At 36.5% G+C, this 25,009-nt stretch overlaps 1 protein-coding gene and 1 non-coding gene across 2 annotated transcripts in view; both read right to left on the bottom strand.

The window, feature by feature from the left end:
- Positions 1-25,009, bottom strand: part of B3GALT1 (beta-1,3-galactosyltransferase 1) — a 726,928-nt gene that overhangs the window by 558,941 nt on the left and 142,978 nt on the right. The gene's annotated exons all lie outside the window — the stretch shown is intronic.
- Positions 18,856-18,984, bottom strand: LOC126010205 (small nucleolar RNA SNORA51). The gene has a single exon (XR_007496328.1). It is a non-coding gene; the product is annotated as a small nucleolar RNA SNORA51 (small nucleolar RNA).

The raw sequence follows: 25,009 nt of genomic DNA on the forward strand, positions 1-25,009 counted from the left end.
TATTACCACAGTGTACTTAATCCTTTAAAAGTCATATCATCTGAGATAAATACTTTTTAATAGGCTTTTTTTTTAATTTTCCTCTGGTGGAAGATGTTCTTTAATATTCCATAGTGCCCATTTAGGACTTTTCAGAATCTCTTGACTATACTATCCAATGTGTAAATGCATTACCATCATAATCACAAGCAGGGAAATAGAAAAAAAAATGTCTGAACCATATATCAAATACACATCATAGCAGTTATAGCTTTCAAAGAAATATATAATGTTCACATTTTTGGATTTGCACTCAATTCATGGCAACATATAGTAGAGTTCTGCCTACTATAGAAAATAAAGACTGTAGGCTTTGTTAAATGTCTATCACTCAGGGTGTATTTACAGTTAGAAAACCACATTATTTAGTGCAGTATATTAACTAATAGGGTAGATTTATAGTACCAGAGAAGGCCGATAATACCACTAGCAAGATGTAGCTTGTAGAAGTAAGTAAATTAACCAGAAGGAGCAGGTGGAAAAAGAAGTGTAGGCATATGTGTGTGCATTTGTTTAAATTGCAATGCAGACTTCAAACTGATGGAAGAATTTCTTCCTCTTCCTATCTGCAGCCCAAGGCACAGAATCTAAGCAGGGTACTTTCAAATTTCATGTCTGTCTGCTGCTAGAAATCAGGTGTAGTATATGTAAGAATTCTCTTACTGCTCTAACTCCACAAGTCTCCACAACAACCCCCTTGGCTAGAAAAGAGAATGGCTGTTACAAAAGTCTATTTCCATTGTCAGCTGTAGAAAAATGAAGAGAGAGGGCCCTAGGGCTGACACACTTGCCTGGATCTAAATAGGTTTGCAAACTATTTTTGTGTTATTTTTGAAATCATTATATACATGTACACCACTGTAGATAACACTGGCAAAAGTCTAAGTTGGAGGCAAAAAAAGGCTCTTTCTTGGACTATGTATTTTTACTTATATCTTCTGATATTTTAGCAAGTGGCATTTCAGTGATCATGAAGCTCTAGCATCTGTGTTCTTATATTTTATGTTTGTCAGCCAGTCAACTCAAGTCATCTAGAATTACGTTATTGTCACCACCATTTTAGATGTCTATAAAAACCAGACATTTTGGTACCTTTATTCATTTTGTAGCTGGATAGTTATATCAAAATTTCTCATACTTTGTTCTGAAGAAGTAGAAAGACACTTTATGTTCGAGTTTTTTCTTTACCTATTCAGTTCTTTTTTTAAAAGCCCTTTCACTTGCAGTATATCTAAAACTCAGGATAGATTGGAGCAGAAACATTAAGGACAACATATTTAAGATGATACACACTAGTAAGTCCTGTGAATAATGAGAGATGCTAAATGTTTTTGGGAATAAAGGCATTTAGACATTTGAAAACATATTCTATCTTGGATAATGATCTTTGTGTGGTATCTCTGGCATCAGTACAACATGTATATCACCTTAAATGGCTTTACACCATTTTTTTTTTGTTAAGTAGGACAAAAGGCATCTATTCAATGCTTACTAAGTAAGCATTTTAGTGCCCAGCACCTACTTTGGCACTAGGAAAGGGAAATTTAAAAAACCTTTGTGCTTTAAGGGATGAGGGCTCATATCCCAGAGGTTATAATTGTCAATCTCAAATGTGATACCAGAAGTACCAAGAATTAAAGGTCGATGCAAAGTAAGAAGTTGTAGGGACATGACTTTCAACCAGGTTTTCTGAGTTCTGCTTTTGGTTGCCTGGCTACTCATAAACACTCTTAGAGGGAGTACTAATTACTGCAAAGAATGTTTTTACAAATCTTGAGCAGGAATATTGTTTATTTAAATAGAAATCTTCTTGTTAGACTTGAAAATCTAAAATGTATTTTAAAAAGCTATTTACACTAAGTGATATGAAATTATTAATTGCATTGGAAAACATACTTTCAGTATATGCTTTGATGAAATGCTATATGAAATATTGTATTGAATAAATAATTCCTTGTAAACTATAAGGAAAAGCTGATAGATTCTTTCTAAATTACATTCCAGTCATTTCTATAACATTATTGTTCAGCTATTTGCCCTTTAAAAATTGTTTTCAGTATTTCCAAAATCAATACAGTTCAACATGAATACTCACACATTTGAAAATGTCCTCCCTTCTACTTAAAGCACACAACATTTGGGGATATAACAATCTATTTCCCACCCCTGGCTCATCTAAGTTTTTCCCCACCACCCTCATTTATAATGGAATCCCGGACTCATGTGGAGACAAAAATATGCAGAAAAGTCTCATTCGACTTTTATAAATTAATATGGATGCCCTCTAAATTCGGATGTATAAATGATTTTTCTTATGGGATACTTTTAGGAGATATTAAAATTTCAATTTTGGAGATTCTTAAAATTGCAATTCTCTGACCTAAATTAGTCATCTGTGATGGTTTTTGAGTCTTTCCTCAGTACTGTTTACCCCTGCATGGTTCTTTGGTGGTATCTGCTTCAAGATGATCTAAATCTAAGTCTTTCTGTAGAATTCTTATCAGATATACAGGAAAAACACAGTACCTTTTTTCAAAATGGAGCCTTTCCCACATAGTTCTTAGGCTGAAATAATCCAGCCCACCACTAGCAACTGAGCTTTATATTTTATAGGCATAACCCATAACTGAAACCTCTACATTCCATTAGACTGAAGAGAATCATGACAGATTTTTTTGAAACTCCCTCATTCGACATGAAACATAGAAGAGTCATTTTTCTTTGAATCTACGGTGGAAAATGGCACTGCTTTTCACCTACCATGCTCCTGAACAAGTTCTATTTATCAAAATTCATTAACCTAGAAGCCAAAGGTTGTTTTTTTTTTCTTCATAAGTCTGGACACATGAACTTCCAAAATGATTGTTCTTGGTGAGATCCTCTTCCTATGTAATAGATGACTATTCTCTTACTACATACTCACTCAAAGAAACTAAAATTCTTTTGTTTCTCTTCCTATAAAGGTACTAACCACAAATGTCCAGTTCTGTGACATAATTATCTTCCAGAAACTTCAAATCCAAACATAATTACATTGTGGATGAAGACTTTAATTTAGGAATGGGTTTTGGGTAGTATAAAGAATGGGTAAAGTTCAGTCCATAACAAAGGCTGATGCACGAACACCCATGAAAGCATCTTCTAGCTTTCCTCTCCGAAGAAGGATATGTATCATATAGAAAAGTCCTTATTTTTAGATTTGTAGATTCTGTGTTAAGGAAACACTTTTGGTAATTTTCAGGAAAATATATGCTGTACTGGAGATGGAACCAAGTTTGGCTCTGTGCAAGGCAGACAAGACAAGAGCCTGCACTCCCATACTAGCTCTCTGGATTCCAGATCATTTTAAATTTTCAAATAACAGATCTCATTAAACTTCTAGAAATACTTTCAGTTTGTTCAACAGCAGGGAGTGAAGAATCATTTTTTTCCTGCCAGTGACTATCCAAATATTTGTTATATCATTTGTGTTTCAAACAGTACAGGTAGGCAGGCAATAAGCAGCTTACAAAAAGCATACTGTATAAGATCAAACCACAAATACTGTGTAGGCCTTATATAGACTGAGGACTGGACTTCACTTTGAAGTTGGACTTCACTTTGAAGTTTTACACTAAAACATGGAATGGGGCCAGGGGACCATATATTTTCTTATTATATTAGTGTTTTCAGTCCACTATAATAATGTCATAGAGTATAATTGAAATCAACTGGAAAAGAAAACATACTTACTGGGTTTTGCCAAGGAAACCTATGGGACTGTTTCTAGCTAAAAAAACAAAACAAAACAAAATAAAAAAACAACATATATTGGAAATAGCAAACACAGTTATCATTGTGCATTTTCAGAGCTGAAAAAGTTATGGGGTACATTAAAGCATATTATAAATTATTTAAAATTTTGCCTTTTTATATTTTTATATTTTAATTAATATGTTATTTTTAAACACCTTGATTACAAACATGAGTGTGGTTGGTTTTCAGTCATGTAAAGAACACCCCCCTTCACCAGTGCAACATTCCCATCACCAATGTCCCAAATCTCCCTTCTCCCCACCCTTGCCTATAGTCTAGGCTTTTTACTTCCCTCATTCATTCACATTATTAATGTTGCAATTTTAGATATGAACATAAATAAAAACATTCTGTCCTAATTTCTCTCCAAAGAACATCCCAGCTGCTTTACCTCATCCATAAAAAACATTCTTTTATGTTTTCTTTTTTCTTTTTTTTTTTTTTTTTTTTTTTGGTTTTTGGGCCACACCCGGCAGTGCTCAGCGGTTACTCCTGGCTATCTGCTCAGAAATAGCTCTTGGCAGGCACAGGGGGACCATATGGGACGCCGGGATTCGAACCAACCACCTTAGGTCCTGGATCAGTTGCTTGCAAGGCAAACGCCACTGTACTATCTTTTCGACCTCTATGTTTTCAATTCTTAGAGTACTTGTTAATATAAAATTTGGCAACTTAATGATATATTGTATCACGTCTCACACACCAACTACTTATAAGATAAAAAATATGCCTCACATATTTTATATATATTTCACAGTGTTTGGAATGTGGTAGATGAATCGGAGGCATCTGATATACCAGGGTGGTGAACAAGTTTGACACAAACTGTGAGAGTCAGAGAGCCACACCACGCAGTGACCTGCCAAAACAGACAAACACTCACACAAAAACATATAATTTTAACAATAATCTATTAAACACATATTGCATTTTGCCATTTTGAGTGAGGGTAAAAATCCTGCAGTGATGGTGAGGGTGTGCTGCATCCTCCACATTAGAACTCATGTTACACGGTCCCTGCTCGCTGGGCCGTGCAGTTGTTTCCGAGGGATGGGAGACGGGAGGACACAGCTCAGAGATCTCTCCTCAGAGGTCCCTCCTCAGAAGCAGCAGAACAAAATCCAAACTTGGCAAAGAGCCACAGTATACAAAATAATGATAAGAGGCAAAGAGCCACATTCATTTAGGCCGGGAGCTGCATGCGGCTGCGTGTTTGCCACCCCTGTGATATACCAGTAATTCTTGGTAGGGGTAAAAAAAAAAAAAAACAAGAGCTAACAGTTGTATTTTAGGGTTGTGATGAGGCATTAAAAACTTCATTACTTGGGTAAGTTACCCTATGCTTTAAGTAAAATTACAACCACTGTAATTGTCATTCTGAGTGGTCAATTTAAACACACTTGTCCCTCATCATTCAAACTTTAGGCTATGTTACTGTATTTAATAAAAATATGAATTGTCTTTTATTTGAGGGCCACACCACCAGCACTGAAGGGTTACTCTAGGCTCTGTGTTCCTCTCAAGCTTGGGAAACCATATGGGATGTGGGGAACCAGATGGGATGCCAGGAATTGTCCCAGGTCCACTGCATGCACGATAAATGCCCTATCACTGTACTATAGCTTCAGCCCCAAAATTGCCTTTTTTTTTTTTTTTGGTTTTTTGGGCCACACCGTTTGATGCTCAGGGGTTACTCCTGGCTAAGCGCTCAGAAATTGCTCCTGGCTTGGGGGGACCATATGGGACGCCAGGGGATCGAACCGCAGTCCTGATCCTTGGCTAGCACTTGCAAGGCAGACACCTTACCTCTAGCGCCACCTCGCCGGCCCCCAAAATTGCCTTTTTAATTATATTTTTTCTTACCAGGGGTCAAATTATTTTATTCTTTCCATTTTCATCTTTTCATCATTCTCTTTCTTTTTGGCACCTCATTTAGAATAATTTTTGAATTAAAAACAATCAAATCAATACTTAATCTTTTTTTTTAAATGTTCTACATCACTAATCATCAGGGAGATGCAAATCAAAACAATGATGAGATACATCTCACACCACAGAGATTGGCACACATCACAAAGAGAACAAGCAGTGCTGGCAGGGATGTGGAGAGAAAGGAACTCTTATCCACTGCTGGTGGGAATGCCATCTAGTCCAACCTTTATGGGAAGTGATATGGAGATTCCTCCAAAAACTGGAAATTGAGCTCCCATACAATCCAGTTGTACCACTTCTAGAGATATACCTTAGGAACACAAAAATACAATACAAAAATCCCTTCCTTAAACCTATATTCATTTCAGCATTATTTACAATATCCAGACTCTAGAAAGAACCAAGATGCTCTTCAACAGATGAATGGCTAAAGAAACTGTGGTACATATACACAATGGAATATTATGCAGCTATCAGGAGAGATGAAGTCATGATATTTTCCCATACATGGATGTACATGGAATCTATTATGCTGAGTGAAATAAGTCAGAGACAGAGAGAGAAATGCAGAATAGCCTCACTCATCTATGGTTTTTAAGAAAAATGAAAGACATTCTTGCAATAATTTTCAGAGACAAAAGAGAGGAGTGCTGGAAGGTCCAGCTCACTACATGAAGCTCATCACAAAGAGTGATGAGTGCAGTTAGAGAAATAACTACATTAAGAACTATCTTAACAATGTGAATGAATGAGGGAAGTAGAAAGCCTGTCTAGAGTGTAGGCGGGGATAAAGTGGAAAGGAGGGAGATTTGGGACATTGGTGATGGGAAAGTTTAACTGGTGAACCCACCATAATCATATTTTTAATCAAGGTTTTTAAATAAAGATATTATTAAAAAAAGAAAATAGGACATTTAATACACAGATATCTGAAGACATAAGAAATGGTGGAAAGGAAATGGGGACTAAGAGCTGCCTCCTTATTTGGGAGTCAACAGCATGGCAGAAATAAATATGGAAGAAATAGCTTAATATAACTTTGAATTTATATCCTCAGATCTTAGACCAAAATATTTTCATTAAATGAACCTAGAGCTGCCATGTGGTAGACACTAAAATAGAGGGAGCTGTACACAAACTCTAACCAAATGAATATTAAACAATGGCCAAAATTTGCAGTTTCAAAAATTAAATCTTTGTAAACCATGATAACAAAAATGAACCCATACAACACAATATTAGTATAGTTAGCATAATACTAAAATTCGGGAGCTACTTTTGAGGTATGTTAAAGGTATTATGCATGACACTTATTGTATAGCTACTGGATCAAGATCTGTATAGTGCTATAGTGTATACATCATATGACTTACCATCACAAAGGCAAATCTGTTTTTGGCTTTTATTTATATTTTTATTTTTCCAAAGAGGATAGTATTTGCTTGAGTAATTAATTTCAAGTAATGTCAAGAACAGAGACTATGGGGGAGGGAGGTGCTGAAGCGATAGCACAGCAGGTAGAGCATTTACCTTGTATGTGGCCAACCCATGTTCAATCCCCAGCATCACATGTGGTTCTCTGAACCTGCCAGGAGTGAATTCTGAGCACAGAGCAAAGAGTAATTCCCGAGTGTTGCCAGGTATGGGCCAAAAACAAAAATAAAACAAAACAAAACAAAAATAATAGAGTCTATGGTAGTTTGTGATTCACTAAACTTAATGTATAGCTATTATTTTGATATACTGTTATTCCTATGCTCTCCTTTAATAGAAAGCTAACTCAAATCCTAAAGAATTTTATTTTTCCTTTAATAGCATTTTAAGAAACCATGCATTGGTTTGGCAACTGACCGACCATGTAATATAACCACTCTGAGATGCAGTTTCAAGTCTGCATAAAAATATATGATTAAGTTGTAGCAAAATAAAATGTAATAATGCATGAGAGACAGGTGAAATACATTCAGTAAACATGAATTTTTTCTCACTTGGAAATATTAAATGTTTATTACTTTGAAAAATGTCAGTATAAAATTAAAAATAGAAGTGTTGCATATCACATCAATGATTACTAAGAAAATTATTACAATTTCGAAGATTATGCAAGCCTAGGGAAAGATTAAGGCATGAGTCCATAGAAATATAACTTTTTCTGCCCTCTGCACACCTATGTTCATTGCAGCACTATTTACAATAGCCAAAATCTGAAAACAACCGAGAGGCCCGACAACAGGTGAATGGCTAAAAAGACGGTGGTACATATACATAATGAAATACTATACAGGAATACTTTAGAATATATATGAAATGGTGGAATTTATTTTTTCTTTTTTTTTGGTTTTTGGGCCACACCTGGCAGTGCTCAGGGGTTACTCCTGGCCATCTGCTCAGAAATAGCTCCTGGCAGGCATGGGGACCATATGGGATAATGGGATTCAAACCAACCATCTTAGGTCTTGAATTGGCTGCTTGAAAGGCAAACACTGCTGTGCTATCTCTCCGGCCCCAAAATGGTGGGATTTCTTATTCAGGTACATATACACAATTGAATACTATGTAGGAATACCTCAGAAAAAATGAAGTCCTGAAATCTTCCTATACATGGATAAATATGGAAACTATCATGCTGAGTGAAATAAGTCAGAGGAAGAGAGATAGACATAGAATAGTCTCACTCATTTGTGATATTTAAGAAAAATAAAAGACCATGTGGTAATAATACACAGAGACCATAGAAATGAGAGTCAGAAGGATCAGCCATCAATATTAGTGGTGAGCACAGTTAGAGAAATAACTACACTAACAATTATCATGACAATGGTAGTGAGAGAAATAAAATGCCTCTTTGAAGACAGACAGAGGGGGTGAGGGAGGAGGGAGATGGGGCAATGGTGGCAGGAGGTTGCACTGGAGAAGAGGGGTGTATTTTTTATGACTGAAACTCAACTACAAACATGTTTGTAACCATGGTGCTTAAATAAAGCTATTATTTAAAAAAAAACCATAAAATAGAGATCTCAAGTTTCCAGCCAGTAGCACTCCTCATTAAAGTCAAAAATGAAAGTGATGATAAAAATTTCTATTGTACTGAGGTAGGAAGTAGAGTATTAATCCTGAAAGAGTTGTTTTAATGTTAAAAGGGGAGACATAAATGCAGATTCCAGGATCTTTAATACAGAAAGATGATACCAACAACAGAGACTGTGTGAAAAATAAAAGTGTATTGGCACTACACACAATAACCTGGATTGGACAAACTAGTTTGCCTGGAGCCTAGACTTGGTCTTATGCCAGGAAACTTCTGGGGTAGGGTCTCCTTGTATTTATGCCAAGGCTTTTTCTTTCCATGTACCTCATATTTTGGTGAGCCTATGCAAACAATAATTGCCACTCTAACACCCTTTTTACTGTGCTCCTTTGACTCTAATCCTTATGAAAAACAACCCACTTAAACCTTTGAGGTTAACTTAAACTAATATGCATGTGCATGGAAATGTAAAAAAAAGTACTTTGCCTTCAATGTCTAAGGAGTTACATAAGTTGCATTCTTGCATTACATAATTAAGGATGGGGCTGGATGGCGGTGGATGGCGATGGATTTCTTTCTGCCATCCCAGGCCACGTGGCTCCGCATCCCCATTTAGCCAGCGGGTTTCAGGCCCAGGTAATCGGCGTAATCACTCACTCACAGGCAGGCGTCAGGAAACAACAACTTTATTCATGCCCTATCCACCACATGTGTGTGGCCTACTCATAACCTTTCAAGCATTCAGCCATTCTTGGCTAGCCCTGCGTCTTAACTCACTTCACCATCTTCAGGGCCAAAGGAAACGGCCAAAAGGGCCGAATTCCCTCGGTCCCAGCCTTATCTAACTTTTCCAAGACCCCTCCCAGGAATGGGAGGGTCTTGCAGGTAAGGTTACACCTAATATTCAGTTCCCAAGACCCCTCCCAGAAATGGGTGGGTCTCAGGTACACTACATTTCCCCCTTTTCTTAATATTTTTATGCACCAACGTAATAAAGTGAAAATTAATATACCAGCCCTTTTTAAAAACATAATATTTTTGCAAAATATACTATACACCTGTAACCTAAAATTTTATTAATGCTTTTTTACCAAGCACTATTCCGGAACTTTCATGTTCCTATACTTTTAAACTATATTGGGGGAACTTTTTGTTCCTATACCTTTTCTATACACAAGTACTACAGCATAAATGCTTAACATACATTTTAAAAACAGGCTAAGTACATTAAAATACACAGTAAAACATTTTGCAATTTAAAATATTAACTATGAAAGACAACAAAACACATTTAAATTATAAAGAAAATGACTAAGACAAAGATGCAGTTGGTTAGAAATCAGATGTTTAAATGGGCTAAACTGTTTTACCTCCCTTTATTTTTTATTTTTAACCACTAACTCACTAAAACTTATCCCATTACCAACTATGAGTAAAATATGACTACCTACTAATTTTCTACACCTAAAACCATAGTTCAGATGATTAATTTGTTCCACGCTGATTTCGCCACGTGGCTTCTGTAAACTTTTAAAGTTCAGATGCTGGTTTGTCCCACGCTGATCTCACCACGTGGCTTCCTTTCATAGTTTCAGGCTCCGCTGCCGGTTCGCTCACTGTTTTACCTTTGTAATCTGGAGGGTGGATTCCAGGTTTTTCGCTTTTCCGGGCCAAGCTGAGCCCAGCCAAGCTGAGCCGCTTCAGGGATAATTAGAAGCTTTTCGCCGCTTTTTTCCTCCGGGTGGCACTTAGCAAGCAAGTTTTTGGCTACACCTCACAGGGCGCTTTTGGATGTTCAGAGTTCAAAGTTATTTAAACTAAAAGTCCAGTCCGAAATTTCCAAAGTCGAAATCCAAATTCAAGCCAAAGGTCATTTTCAGAAAATCAGTCCATTTTCAATAGTCTTTTTTCTCCTCCTTTTCCAATTTAGACTTTTAATAAGTCTTTGAAGAGGCCGAGGTTTTGTTTATTGTAACAAAGTTTCAGTCCTGGGCCTTGGATGGGAGTGATACAAGTTTTCAACTCCCCTGTATTACTGAAATTTGTGCCCCTAGAAGGGGTCATGGACATCTTTGAACATGGCTTCACGTGGTCAAACCCTTTGGGCTGAGTCCATGTGAAAAGAGCCAAAATCAAACAGAAGAGCAGAAATCTCACCCTCATTGCTGTTTCCTTGGGTCCAGGATTCAGGTCAGAGTTCAGGCGCCATTATGTAGCATGAAATAATTAACGATGGGGCTGGATGGCGGTGGATGGCGATGGATTTCTTTCTGCCATCCCAGGCCACGTGGCTCTGCATCACCATTTAGCCGGCGGGTCCCAAGTTAGGTGAACGGCGAAATCAGACTCACAAGCAGGCAGGCCTCAGGAAGCATCAGCTTTATTAAGAAAAGGGGGAAATGTTGGTGTACCTAGCTAAAACCCTGAATTTGGGTGCAGATACCTAAGACCCACCCATTTCTGGGAGGGGTCTTGGGAACCGAATATTAGGTGTGACCTTACCTGCAAGACCCGGCCCACTCCTGGGAGGGGTCTTGGAATAGGTAGATAAACCCGGAAGCCGGGGGATTAAGGGTCTTTGCCTTTTGGCCCTGCTGGAAGCTCTGAGGAAGATGGCTGAAAGGGTTTAGACGCAGGGTAGCCTAGAATGGCTGAATGCTTAAAAGGTTATGAGATAGGCCACACACATGTGGTGGATAGGGCATGAATAAAGTTGTTGCTTCCTAACGCCTGCCTGTGAGTGAGTGATTACACCGATTACCTGGGCCTGAAACCCGCTGGCTAAATGGGGATGCGGAGCCACGTGGCCTGGGATGGCAGAAAGAAATCCATCGCCATCCACCGCCATCCAGCCCCATCGTTAATTATTTCATGCTACATAATGGCGCCTGAACTCTGACCTGAATCCTGGACCCAAGAAAACAGCAATGAGGGTGAGATTTCTGCTCTTCTGTTTGATTTTGGCTCTTTTCACATGGACTCAGCCCAAAGGGTTTGACCACGTGAAGCCATGTTCAAAGATGGCCACGACCCCTTCTAGGGGCACAAATTTCAGTAATACAGGGGAGTTGAAAACTTGTATCACTCCCACCCAAGGCCCAGGACTGAAACTTTGTTACAATAAACAAAACCTCGGCCTCTTCAAAGACTTATTAAAAGTCTAAATTGGAAAAGGAGGAGAAAAAAGACGAAAATGGACTGATTTTCTGAAAATGACCTTTGGCTTGAATTTGGATTTCGACTTTGGAAATTTCGGACTGGACTTTTAGTTTAAATAACTTTGAACTTTGAACATCCAAAAGCCCTCTGCAAAAAAGCTGTGGCCAAAAACTGGCTTGCTAAGTGCTGCCTGAAGGGGAAAAGCGGCAAAAAGCTATCAGCCCAGAAGCAGAAACGCCTCAGCTCAGCTTTGCTCCGCGGCAAGCCTGAAATCACACACCATCCAGATCACAAAGGTAAAACAGTGAGCGAACTGGCAGCGGGCAGCGGAACCTGCAACCTCATGGTCAACAGAACCGTCTATGGGGCCTGAAACTATGAAAGAAAGCCACATGGTGAAATCAGCGTGGGACAAACAAGCATCTGAACTTTAAGTTTACAGAAGCCACGTGGTGAGATCAGCGTGGGACAAATTAATCAGCTGAACTTATGATTTTAACTGTAGGGACTAAGCGGGTAGTCATATATTTCACTCACAGTTGGTGATGGGATAAGTTTTAGTGAGTTAGTGGTTTAAAAAAAAATAGGGAGGTAATACAGCTTAGCCCATTTAAACATCTGATTTTTAACCGCCTGCATCTTTGTCTTAAGTCATTTTCTTTATAATTTAAATGTGTTTTGTTGTCTTTCATAGTTAATATTTTCAATTGCAAAATGTTTTACTGTGTGTATTTTAATGTACTTAGCCTGTTTTTAAAATGTATGGTATGCATTTATGCTGTAGTACTTGTGTATAAAAAAGGTTTATAGGAACAGAAAGTTCCCCCAATATAGTTTAAAAGTATAGGAACATAAAAGTTCCAAAATAGTGCTTGGTAAAAAAGCATTAATAGAATTTTAGGTTACAGGTGTATAGTATATTTTGCAGAAATGTTATGTTTTTGAAAAGGGCTGGTATATTAATTTTCACTCTATTATGTTGGTGCATAAAAATATTAACCCACCTTTGACTAAAGGTGAAGTCAGAATTACAAAAAGGGTCTTGATATTTCAGAAAGGGGGGAAATGTAGTATACCTGAGACCCACCCATTTCTGGGAGGGGTCTTGGGAACCGGATATTAGGTGTGACCTTACCTGCAAGACCCGGCCCATTCCTGGGAGGGGTCTTGGAAAAGTTAGATAAGCCTGGGACGAAGGGGATTCGGGCCCTTTTTGGCTCTTTGCCCTTTAGGCCCTGCTGAGCTCGCTGGCTTTGGGTTTTTGTGTTCTGGTCTTGAACCAGCATGGAGCCCAAAGGGAAGATGGCTGAAAGAGGATAAGACGCAGGGCAAGCCTAGAATGGCTGAATGCTTGAAAGGTTATGAGTAGGCCACACACATGTGGTGGATAGGGCATGAATAAAGTTGTTGCTTCCTGACGCCTGCCTGTGAGTGAGTGATTACGCCGATTACCTGGGCCTGGAACTCGCCGGCTGGATGGGGGATGAAGCCACGTGGCTGGGGCCTAAGCACAAAGGCCTCCATCCATCGCCATCCAGCCCCATCGTTATTTATTTAACTCAACATTGTATGTCTTTAGATTGCTTTGTGTGCTGATAAGAAATATTATGTACTACAATCTGGGGACTTGAGGGACAAAGTAATTGTACATGGGTTCTGTTTTATTCTTCTTATTGTTCTTTGGCTGAAAGTTCAAAATTAACATATCAGCAATGGGACTACTGAGAATTCTGTTTATGGGTGATTGTCCTTCCACTGTAACTTTACCTTGTCCTCTTTCTTTGCATCTTTGTTCTCATAATTAAAAATAAAAAATTAATAAAAAATATCACTATTAGCATGTGGTAGCATTTCTAAGAATAGAAGTAGAAATAATAAGACTGATAACTTAGTATAACATAAAGCCATAGGTAAAAGATTAATTTGCAGCTTTTTACTTATAAACAAAGAATAGGCTTTTCTAAAATATAATAAGATAAAGACCCATCCCCAATAGAAAAGAGTCCAGGGATAACAACAGTGGGAAGAACATAAATGGGGACAATAAAACTCTTCCAAGGGATAGACAGGAGGACAAATGAGCAGAGCAGATTCTCGGATTTCAAAATATTATACATAATCTTTCAAAGTTAAATCATATGTAATGTCATTCAAATGACACTGATAAGAGAATTTTTGAACTGGAATGATTATTTTAAAATGTCACTGTTTAATATAAGGTAGAAAAAATTGAAAAAAAAAACTTGAGCACTAAAGGGACTAATGTCTTTCATATATCAAAATGTCATCTAACACATCAGTAATTACAACTAATTGTTATCTTAAAATAGACAAATCAAGAGACAGAATAGAAAAACTCAGAAATGGACCTAATATAAGGGGAAATTGAGAAGAGGAAGATGTAATTTAAATTAGAGGTGATGTGGGTGAATAATGAGTGTTTAATGAATTGTTTGGGGACTCCTGACTATTTGAAAAGTTTATATTAAAAAAGAGAGAATCTACTGATGGATGAATCTAAAATTGTTTACAGTGGGCAGGACACAACATCTGGAATAGTGAGTATACATTCTTTTCAAACAGAAAACATCTTTAATATAATATCTTCCCGAGACTCCAGCCTTCACAAAATTGACTATAATGGGAAAAGCTTCCTTTATTTCTTATACTTGAAGTATATTGTTATTTATTTCATATATTATAGAAAGATCAGACCAGAAAAAAAGCACAGGTTAATTATGAACCACATTAAAAGAAATGTAACATATAACTAACAAAAATCACTTCCATATAGTGAACATTATAACCAACTGGTCACTAACACCTTGCAATAAAAATGTGTTAATTGGCAATAAAAGTTTTTACATCTCAGATTGGCTACATTTCAACCAAATTAAATGTTAAGATTTAAGTTGAAATTAACTCAACATAATTTGTAAAGCTTTTGATGATCTTTCTACTCCAAACCAGTGACAGTGTCTTTCTCCAATTGACTTGAATATGAGTAAAAACATTTTCATTTTAAATTTTTTGGGGGGACTACATGTGGTGACACTCAGGGTTTACTCTGGCTCTGTGCTCAGATTAGTTTTAATTGCCACCCAGTTGACTAAGTAAATTTTATTTAATTATTTTTCTTTTTTTTGTTTTTGTTTTGGGGTCACATTCAGTGTTGCTCAGGGGTTACTTCTGGCTCTGAACTCAGAAATTGCTCCTAGCAAGCTTGGAGGACCAGGTGAGATGCCGGGGATTGAACCCAGGTCTGTCTGGGTCGGCTGCTGCAAGACAAATGCCCTATTGCTATTGCTCCAGCCCCTAATTTTAAATTTTTATAGGTCCCACATGACAGTGCTCAGGGTGCCGGGATTAAATATATTTGATGCTAGGGATTAAATTAATGTGGTGTTGAAGATTAAATTTGGGGCTACTATGAGCTACCCATCTTTGAGTTAGCACATATTTTTAACTTTTAATATGGGCCATATCCAGAAGTTTTGGGTTCCAGTCTGTCCTGGAAGAATTTAAGTCTGGTAGTGTCCATCTCAAAACCAGAACCACTCTGTACTGTTGGAAATGTGAAGTTATAGGAAAAAGAGGGTCTTCATTCTGAAACTTTATCTCCAGATAGTGAACAATAATTTTATTACCTATCAATAAAAACATTTATCAAAAATTATACAAAAGTTTCATTAGTTTTAGCATGCTTAAAGTCAACTGACTCTATATAGTGCAATAATCTATTATTTGGCCAATGCTAAGATTTTAAAAATAATAAGGTAAAGTGAGAAATCAATGTAAGAATAACATGCATTGGTATCAGTGGTAAGTCTTTCATTTCTCTCATCACAATTACCAAACTTAAAAGTCAGTACTAATAAGACATGGGGAATTGGTTATAGCTTTTCTGTTTTGCCAGATTATTTTTGAATTTTGATTTTTTGATCCCACCAGCAATTCTCAGATCTTACCCCTGGCTTTGTATTTAGTATTCATTCCTGGTAGTGCTCAGAGGATCAGATGTAGTAACATATATCAACCCTGGTCAGCCACATGTAAGATGAACCTTGCCCAGTGACTATCTCCCTGGTCCTCTATCAGATTATTGATAATTGTTTATTTTTAGTTTTGGTCCACATCCTATGGTGGTCAGAGCTTACACCTGCCTCTGCACTCAGATGTCACTCTTCGCAGTATTTGGGGGCCCATATAGATACTTGATAATCAACCCAGGTTGACCACATGTAAGGCAAACACACCAAAAATATTTATTTCTTAAATAATACATCATAAGGAAAGCCATTATTGATTTTTTTAATGATTTTATTTTTCTTTGTCTTTTAAAACCATTTGCAAAGATTGGAATACCTTGTCATTATGCTTAAACTGTCCAGATTGCTGAGACAATCCTATTAAAAATTTTAAACCCAGGACTGGTGAGGTGGCGCTAGAGGTAAGGTGTCTGGCTTGCAAGCGCTAGCCAAGGAAGAACCGCGGTTTGATCCCCTGGAGTCCCATATGGTCCCCCCAAGCAAGGGGCAATTTCTGAGTGCTTAACCAGGAGTAACCTCTGAGCATCAAACGGGTGTGGCCCGAAAAAACAAAAAAAAAAATTTTTTTTTAAACCCGAATGCTCTACAATCAATCAAAAAACCACTCCCTCAAGATGTCTTATTGCAGAGGTCCAACTTGGACAACAGAGACTGAGCAGAACCTTTGGACCCATAATATCCTAGGCTTTGGCTTAGGGACTGAACAAAAACAGGGAGCAAGTGTTACAGAAGACTGAACACCACAACAACAATGGATAGGAACCTCTAGAACCTAGAGACTCTATCCTAGACCCTGACCTATAACCTGCGCAAATACCATGATCGCTAGCTACAGTGGTTTGATTTTCTCACACACAACTGAGAGGAAACTTTTCTGGCATCACAAAAAAACCTTTGGGATGGGGTAATGAGTATATATGGAGCCAGGGGTTGATCCCATGATGGTATGCTTCAAGGATGGAGAAACTCTGAATCTCTTAGGCCACGGGAATTCCCGTTCTTCCCTAATGCTTACTGTGCCTGTGCAAAAAAAAAAAATAAAGAAAAAAAAAATAAAAAAAAAAGTGCAGTGAACACCAAACCCTACCACTCCAGCACCCATACTTTTTCTTCTTTTGATTTGATTTGTTAGTTTTTGACTTTATTTTCCTTCTCTTTTTTCTTCCATTTTGCTCTTTCTTTTTCATGCTTGTGGTTATTTAGAGATTTATTTTTATTTTTATTTGCCAGGTCCATTTTTTTCTTCCATTTTTCTTTTTTTTTTTCTCTCTCTTCTTTCTTTTTTTGGTAGTTGTCACCAAATTTTTTCTCCCCCTTTTCTTATCCTTTTTATCTCCAATGATGGTGGAATGGATGCTCAATCTACAACAAGCTATAAAGTAGAGACCAGTTGCACTAGCATACTGGGGGTAGAGGAGGGAGATATGGGATGCATACTGGGAACAGGGGCAGAGGGAGGACAGCACTGGTGGTGGGAATGCCCCTCATTCATTGTCACTATGTACCATAAATGATGCAGTGAAAGATTTGTAATGCACTTTGGTCACAATAAAAATTAAAAAAAAAAAGATATGCACCAAAAAAAAAAAAAATCCAAAAAACCACTCCCCTCCCTGCTGAATGTGTGCCATAGGAAACACCTGAATCTAAATTATATCAGTAATGTACTGAGACAGAGAAATAAACTACAGACCTAAAAGAAATATGTCAAGTTTTTTAAGCTCGGGACATTAGCCTTTTGGCATTCAGTGTTTTTTAAATATCCACTAAAATAGGAAACAGATTTCATTCTTTGATAATTGATATGTCAATATTAATCACCAAACATTACTTTGCTACAACTACTAAAATCTTGTCTTTAATTAGTAAATGAGTTTTTTTTTCACCACATCTCACCAGTAATGAGCTGCAATCAAAAAGTTCCTTGACCTTTTGATATAGGAAAATTTCATTAAGATAAACTGGCACACAAAAAAAAGGTAAACTGGCAACCCTTGTTTCATGTTGCATTTTCTAGAGAGTAAGTGATAATTGAAAAGTTTTTATATACCAACTAGCCATGTGTATACCTTCTTGGAGACTGTCTGTTCAGATCTTCTACCCATTTTTGATGAAATGTTTTGGTTTTGAGGGGATTAAAAAGCAGGATTTAGGACAACTGGCTTTTAGATCAAGTTTTTGCCATTTCCTCATTGTCAGGATATCATATCAAAACTGGCACAAGTTGGTGCCAGAACAGTATCAGGAATTTCCCAGGGGGAGTTTGGTTCCTGGTATTGCAGGGAACCATATCAATTCTACTTCTGGGATCTGGGGTTCAGAGTTGGACGATCACTGTCCAATCTTATGGAGTCTAAGTTGGTTCCACATGACACATGTTCATGATGGGAGGTGCCCCTGTTATAAAATGTATGAGTTCTTCTTATTCCTAGAATATAAGAGCTTGTTTCTGTGCATAAGGTTTTCCCTTTTTTACTGTGCCTATATAAAATATATATAATATATATTATATATATACATATTATATTGCTGGTACATTTGGGAGAAAGAATGACAGGCTGCACAATTTCTGTGCCCTGGTATTGACCTGAACTTTTATCTCAGGCAAGACTTTTTCTTCTTGGTTATCATACTAAGCAGAACCAAAACAGGTTAAGTAAAAGAAAATATATATCTATGTGAAATAGAAGAAATATATAAAAATGAATTTTAAAAAAGGTGAAGAAAAAAGTGATGGAGGAGGCTACCTTTATGTTTGGAAATAAATACCCTGAGAGGCATTATTATATAGATATTAAACATACAAAGTCAGTATAGACATCCTTATTAAGTCTTTAGAGATATTCTTTAATTTTTTATCCCCCCTATTCACAATACAGACCAGGCAAAGGGACTGGTTTGAGGTGTATATGGGGAGCATTTACTATACCTCCTCTTCTACACAGTCAGTGTAAAGAACACAGCCTTGATAATCAGAAATTACTTTGAGAGACTTTATGCCACAAAACATGAGAACCTGGAAGAAATGGATAAATTTTGAACTCTTATAATCTTCCACGGTTGAACAAGGAGGATGTAACATATCTAAACACCCCCATCACTATTGAGGAAATTAAAACAGTAATCAAATGTCTCCCCAAAAAGAAAAGCCCAGGCCCAGATGGATTCACTAATGAATTCTTTCAAACTTTTCAAGAGGAACTACTACCAATCCTGGCCAGGCTCTTTCATGAAATTGAAAAATCAGGAACATTTCCAGACAGCTTCTATGAAGCCAATATCACCTTGATAACAAAACCAGACAGAGATATTCTATGAAGCAAATATCACCTTGATAACAAAACCAAACTTTAGAGATATTCTTGTGGGGATGAATTCCAAGGCACTTTTTCATTACACACTGTGGTCTTGTTGAGTTTGAGAAATGCTTTGCAGCATTAAGGGGTCAGGTAGTGTCCTTGACCTGGGGGTCCTTCTGAAGCTGAATGCAGTACCAAGCAACAGTCCACATTTGGGGGTGTGTGAGAAGGGTCACATAGCATGAGTCAGCAGGTGTGTTGGTTAAAGTTTCTTGCCAGGGCAGGAGATGTGGAACTGCGAGGGAGTCTTTTCGTTTCGGAAGCTGGGTGGTGGTTTGTTGGGGCAGGAGGTCGGTCTTGGTGCCTAATAAGTTAAGAATTCTAAACTGTTGCTTCCATTATTGCTGATGTCTTTATGGTATAATGGCTAGTAGAGGCTTTGTGTTCCGCTTGATTTGAATAGTTCTCCTCGCTATACACTGACACCTATGATGCTTGGAATTTCTGATCTATTAGACTATTGTATTTGTTCATGGAGTATACCTAATAGTAAGATAAAATCAGAAGACATGTCCTTTGATCTGTGCAAAAACCAAGAGTGCTAACTACTGCAGACTAACTTTGACAACCATAACTCGACAGAACTTATCCTAGGACCAAATAGAAAGACTCTACCCTAAGCTTAAGCCTAGAACGTGTATAAAAATCAAGCTCTCTAATTCCAGAGGTCCGACTTTGACAATGGAGACTGAGCAGAACTTCTGGAAACATAATGAAGATTCTATCTCAGGCTTCAGCCAAAGACCACTTATTACAGAATACTGATTACAACAACGATGGAACGTAACTTCTAGAACCGTAAAGAAAGACTCTAACCTAGACTGTCCTATGACCTGTGCAAATATCAAGATCTCTAGTTACAGAGGCCTAATTTTATCATTCACAACTGAGCGGAAAGTTTCCTGGTACCATAAAAAGACCTAGGGCGTGGTAATGAGCATGTACAAAGCCTGTAGTTATTCACATAGCAGTATGCTTCAAGGGTGGAGAAACCCTGAATCTCTTGGACCAAGGGAATTCCCTTTCTATAATTCCCCAATACTTACTGTGCCTATGCAAAAAAAAAAAAAGAAAGAAAAGAAAAGAAAAGAAGGGGGTGGCACAAAACCTTGCACAAAACTAGAACTCCTCTTTTTGTTTTTTGTTTTTCTTTTTTTTCCTTTTCTATTTTTCTTTTTCTTTTCTTTTTCACTCTTGTGGTTATTATTTGGTAATTTGTTTTGTTGTTATTTTTGCTGGGTGCTTTTTGTTTTTTTGGTAGTTAATGTCTTTTATTTTTTTACTGTTGTTTGTTGGTTTTTTATGTTACTTTTTCTCCTTTTTTTTCTCTTCTAGAGCAGAACCACACAACTTGAATCATCTTGTTATGCCTCATGAATTGAGGGAGAAAATAAAAATGAATGATACCAGGACCAAACAGCCATATGAACATTGAGTGGAAGTAAAAATGATGAGACTTAAACACCAAACCCAAAGTCAACAACAACAGAATCAATACCCCATCTACAACAAGCTATACACAGAGGATAACAGTTACATTAGCACTCCGGGAGGGGGGCAAAGGAGGGAGATATGGGACACATGCTGGGAAATGGGGTGGGGGGAGGACAACCCTGGTAGTGGAAGGGCCCTTATTGTCACTCTGTATCTCAAATATTACTGAAAAAGGTTTGTTATTCACTTTTGGTCACAATAATAATTTATTTTAAAAAAGTCAAAATTTAAAAGAAAAAATAAGAACCAGAGTAAACTGATTGTAAAGAGAATAAAAAAAAGCAGAATTTATTATTGTTGTAGTTGAAGTGGGCTAGAATTGAGACAGATAATGGTGGGGGGACATCTTTGAGGCCCTCAGGAGTGCAGTGCCCATCATTTATCCAGATGTATAATTCAGTATGTATCTGACTCATAGCCATCTGGGATGAGCTGTTTTTCAGCGCTCATGAGGACAGAACTATTTGTTTCTGTTGTTGAATTCTGTGAGTGCTATATATTTTTTGGATATTACAACTATCAGATATATGATGAGCAAATATTTTCTCCCAAGAAGTATGGTATTTTTGTTTTTCAATTGCCATTTCTTTCACAGCATGAACTTTTTCAGTTTTATGTATCCCCATTTGCCTATTTTTACTATTTTTTGTTTTTATTATTGTTTGAATCTCATTCTATTTTATTTTTAATGAATATTTTAATTGGATCATCGTGAGACATACAGTTACAAAGCTGTTTGTGAGTGAGTTTCAATCATACAATGTACACTACTCTTCAATAGTGCACATTTCCCACCAATTTCCCCAGTTTCCAGGAAGAGCAGCCCATAGAAGGGATCTTGCTACAAATAGCAGAGTGCATTTGCAGCAGAGGAAGAACCAATATGACTATAAGACCTGGAAATTATCACTGGTGCTGAACTGGGTGCTAAAAGGAGATAAAGTGATATACGTGATATCTATTCAGTAGTTTTCTTTACCAATGGAATCAAATTACTTTAGAAACATTGAAGACAATATCATGGATAGTTCTGCCTAAGTTTGCTATCAATTGTTTTATAGATTCTAGTCTAATGTTGAGATATTTAATCAATTGTGAATTAATTCTTATATATGGTGTGAGACAGAGGTTCAAGTTAATAGTTTTGCATGTGCCTCTCCTGTTTATCCACCAGTCTTTTTTGAAGACACTTTCATTTATCTTCTTCCTCATCTCTGGAAACATTTAGCTTCTGTCAGAAATTGATTCTCCATTCTATTCCATTGGTCTGGGAGGCATTCTTTTTTTCAATAAGCAGTTTTGATTCTTTCAGATTGCTTTGGCTATTCAGGAGATGTTATGATACATATTTTAGTAGTCTTTGTTCTAAATCCCTGGGAAATATGAACAGAATTTGTTTGGAATTGCACTAAACCTGTACTTCCTTTGGGGAGGCTGGTCATTCTAATTATGTTATTTCTTCCAGTCAATGAATATTGGATTATTTTTCCATTTCACATAAACATGATATGTAATAGCGGAAATATCTAATAAATTGTAATTAGTTTATCTTTAATAATATTTTTATTTCCTCTCCATAAATTACTGCTTTTTATGTGCAATTAAAACAATATTTGCCAACATGTATGAAAAATAATATTTTCATAGTATTATCACATATTTATTGTATCAACCTATCCTGTGTTATTTTTCTCATGTGGTACAAGAATCAATATAACACTGATTACCAAAAAATGTATATGCTATATGTTATTTTTCTGTTTTGAAGACAATACTACATTGTTCATTAAAATTAACTACTTCAGAGATATAAAATCTATGCAGCATCACATAATTCAGTGTTCTATCCTGGTTAGTCTCAGATAATGGGATTCCAAGGATCAAAACTGAGTGAGTTGTGTGCAAGGCCTTACCTGCTGTACTACCTACCTATCAGCACCCTCCCAAACAGGTGATCTTTAAACTACCATAATTGTCTAAATTATAACAAATACATTACTAAACCATTCTCCTGGGGCATATCTCAGATTTTTTGTACCATGTTTTTATTAAGACCTTTTCTTTCAGCTCCATTTACACTTCTGTGAATATTTTTGTGCTATCATACTTTCAGGCATGAAATTACATTTGGATGATCACTTACGATTTTAATTTTTATAGGAGTCATGTCGACCACTGTGATTAAGATGATTGAAGGAGACAGGAACCAACTTCCTGTAATGTTAAACTCAGCAATTTGTTCCTAAGGCAAGTGGACCTAAGAGTTATTTGGGGTCACCAAAATCATATCTAGAAAGAAGTACTGGAGATGAGGTAATGGAAATCAATTGAACCCAAAGTTCATGTTCTTTTCTACCTAAACTATCTTCTTAGTTCTGGAAATTCATTTTAAATAATTTCTTAAAATAGTTTCAATTATGTATAGCTTAACTAAAAATTTTATTTTCCTAAATATCATACCTCTTTGTAAAACAAGTGCTTTTTTGAAACTATTATTTTTCTTCTTTTCTTCCTAAGGTTGTTTTTCGCAATCGTATGTCTTCCTACTTATATAAATAGACTTACATATTTCATATATTTGATTATTTTTTAAAATATCATTTCACACACTGAACATTTCTTATATTTTTTCTGGCAAGTGAGAGACTCTTTTTCTGGTGGTACTTGAGAGCTACATCTGGTTCAGTGGTTGGGACATAGTAGAAGTACTCAAAGGCCATGTGATGTTAGGGATATTATGTAGGCCTCCCACATAAAAATTATGCTCTATACTTTTGAGCTAGCTCCTAAACTACAACTGAATTCTTAGAAATCACTATGGCATTCTGGACATTATCTCTATATAATGTGAAATTTGTTTTTCTCATAATTCTCTATAAAACTTTACAAACAGGGGCCAGAGTGGTGGCACAAGCAGTAGGGCATTTGCCTTGCATATGCTAACCTATGAGGGACTGCGGTTCGATCCCCCAGCATCCCATATGGTCCCCCAGGGCAGAAGCAATATCTGAGCACATAGCCAGGAGTAACTCCTGAGCGTCACTGGGTGTAGCTTAAAACAAAACAAAAAAATTTACACACAAACAAAATGATAAGACTTAAAATTAAAAAATCAAATAAAAGCATATAATTATTATAGTTTTTCATATTTTAAATATAAAGCTAATATGAGCTATATGGATATGCAATATACATTGCAAATACATTTGTACATATACAATTGTATGTACAATTATATATAATTGTATGTACTATATACAATTATATGTACATTTGTACATATATAATGTACAATGTATATGCAAAAATAATCCTCAATATAGTAATTTGACATTTTTTATCCTTATATCATACAGACTAACAAGAATTTGCAAAAGCTTTTCTTATAAGAAATAATACCACTCTAAATTCTGATCTTTTTGCTGTTTTATTTGTTTGGGGGATACATCTAGCTATGCACAGTAATTAATTCTGCCATTTCACTGATGGATCAACTCCTTTCAATGTGGGAAACTACATAGAGTATCTAAAATTGAACCAAGATTGACCAAGAGCAAGACAAGTGTTTTAAGCACTGTAATATGTCTCTAACACCACTTCTGATATTCTTAGACAAAGTACACTATCACGGGTTATTGAATATATTAAATATTTAATTAAATGTATTAAAATACTATTATGAGTACTATGGAATAACTATGGAACTATAATAGTTAACATAAAAATTCTCAAAAATTCAATATTTAATAAGCATTCCAAGTATTATAAATAGAATATAATTAGAATTACCTAAATACATAATAAAAATCTTTTTTGTTATTTTTTTTGCTTTTTGTTTTGTTTTGAAGCCACATTCAGTGGTACTTAAATCTTACTCCTGTATCTTATCATTAATGGATTACTCCTGGCAAGGCTTAGTTTTCCGTATGTGGTGCTGGAGATCAAATCCAGGTAGGCCACATGGAAACAAGCACTCTACCCTAAGTTCTATCTTCCAATCATAAAAATAGTCTTCTATAGTGTATTAGTTAATAATATTTAACAAGACTGATTTATAGTATTTAATACTTAGAAATATTGATTTACTTATTTAATCATATTGATACACAATATGTTCTACTGATGTAATCAGGTTGCTTTATACATAGAGGCTA

The sequence above is a fragment of the Suncus etruscus genome, chromosome 5, assembly GCF_024139225.1.
Source record: "Suncus etruscus isolate mSunEtr1 chromosome 5, mSunEtr1.pri.cur, whole genome shotgun sequence".
Classification (NCBI taxonomy): domain Eukaryota; kingdom Metazoa; phylum Chordata; class Mammalia; order Eulipotyphla; family Soricidae; genus Suncus; species Suncus etruscus.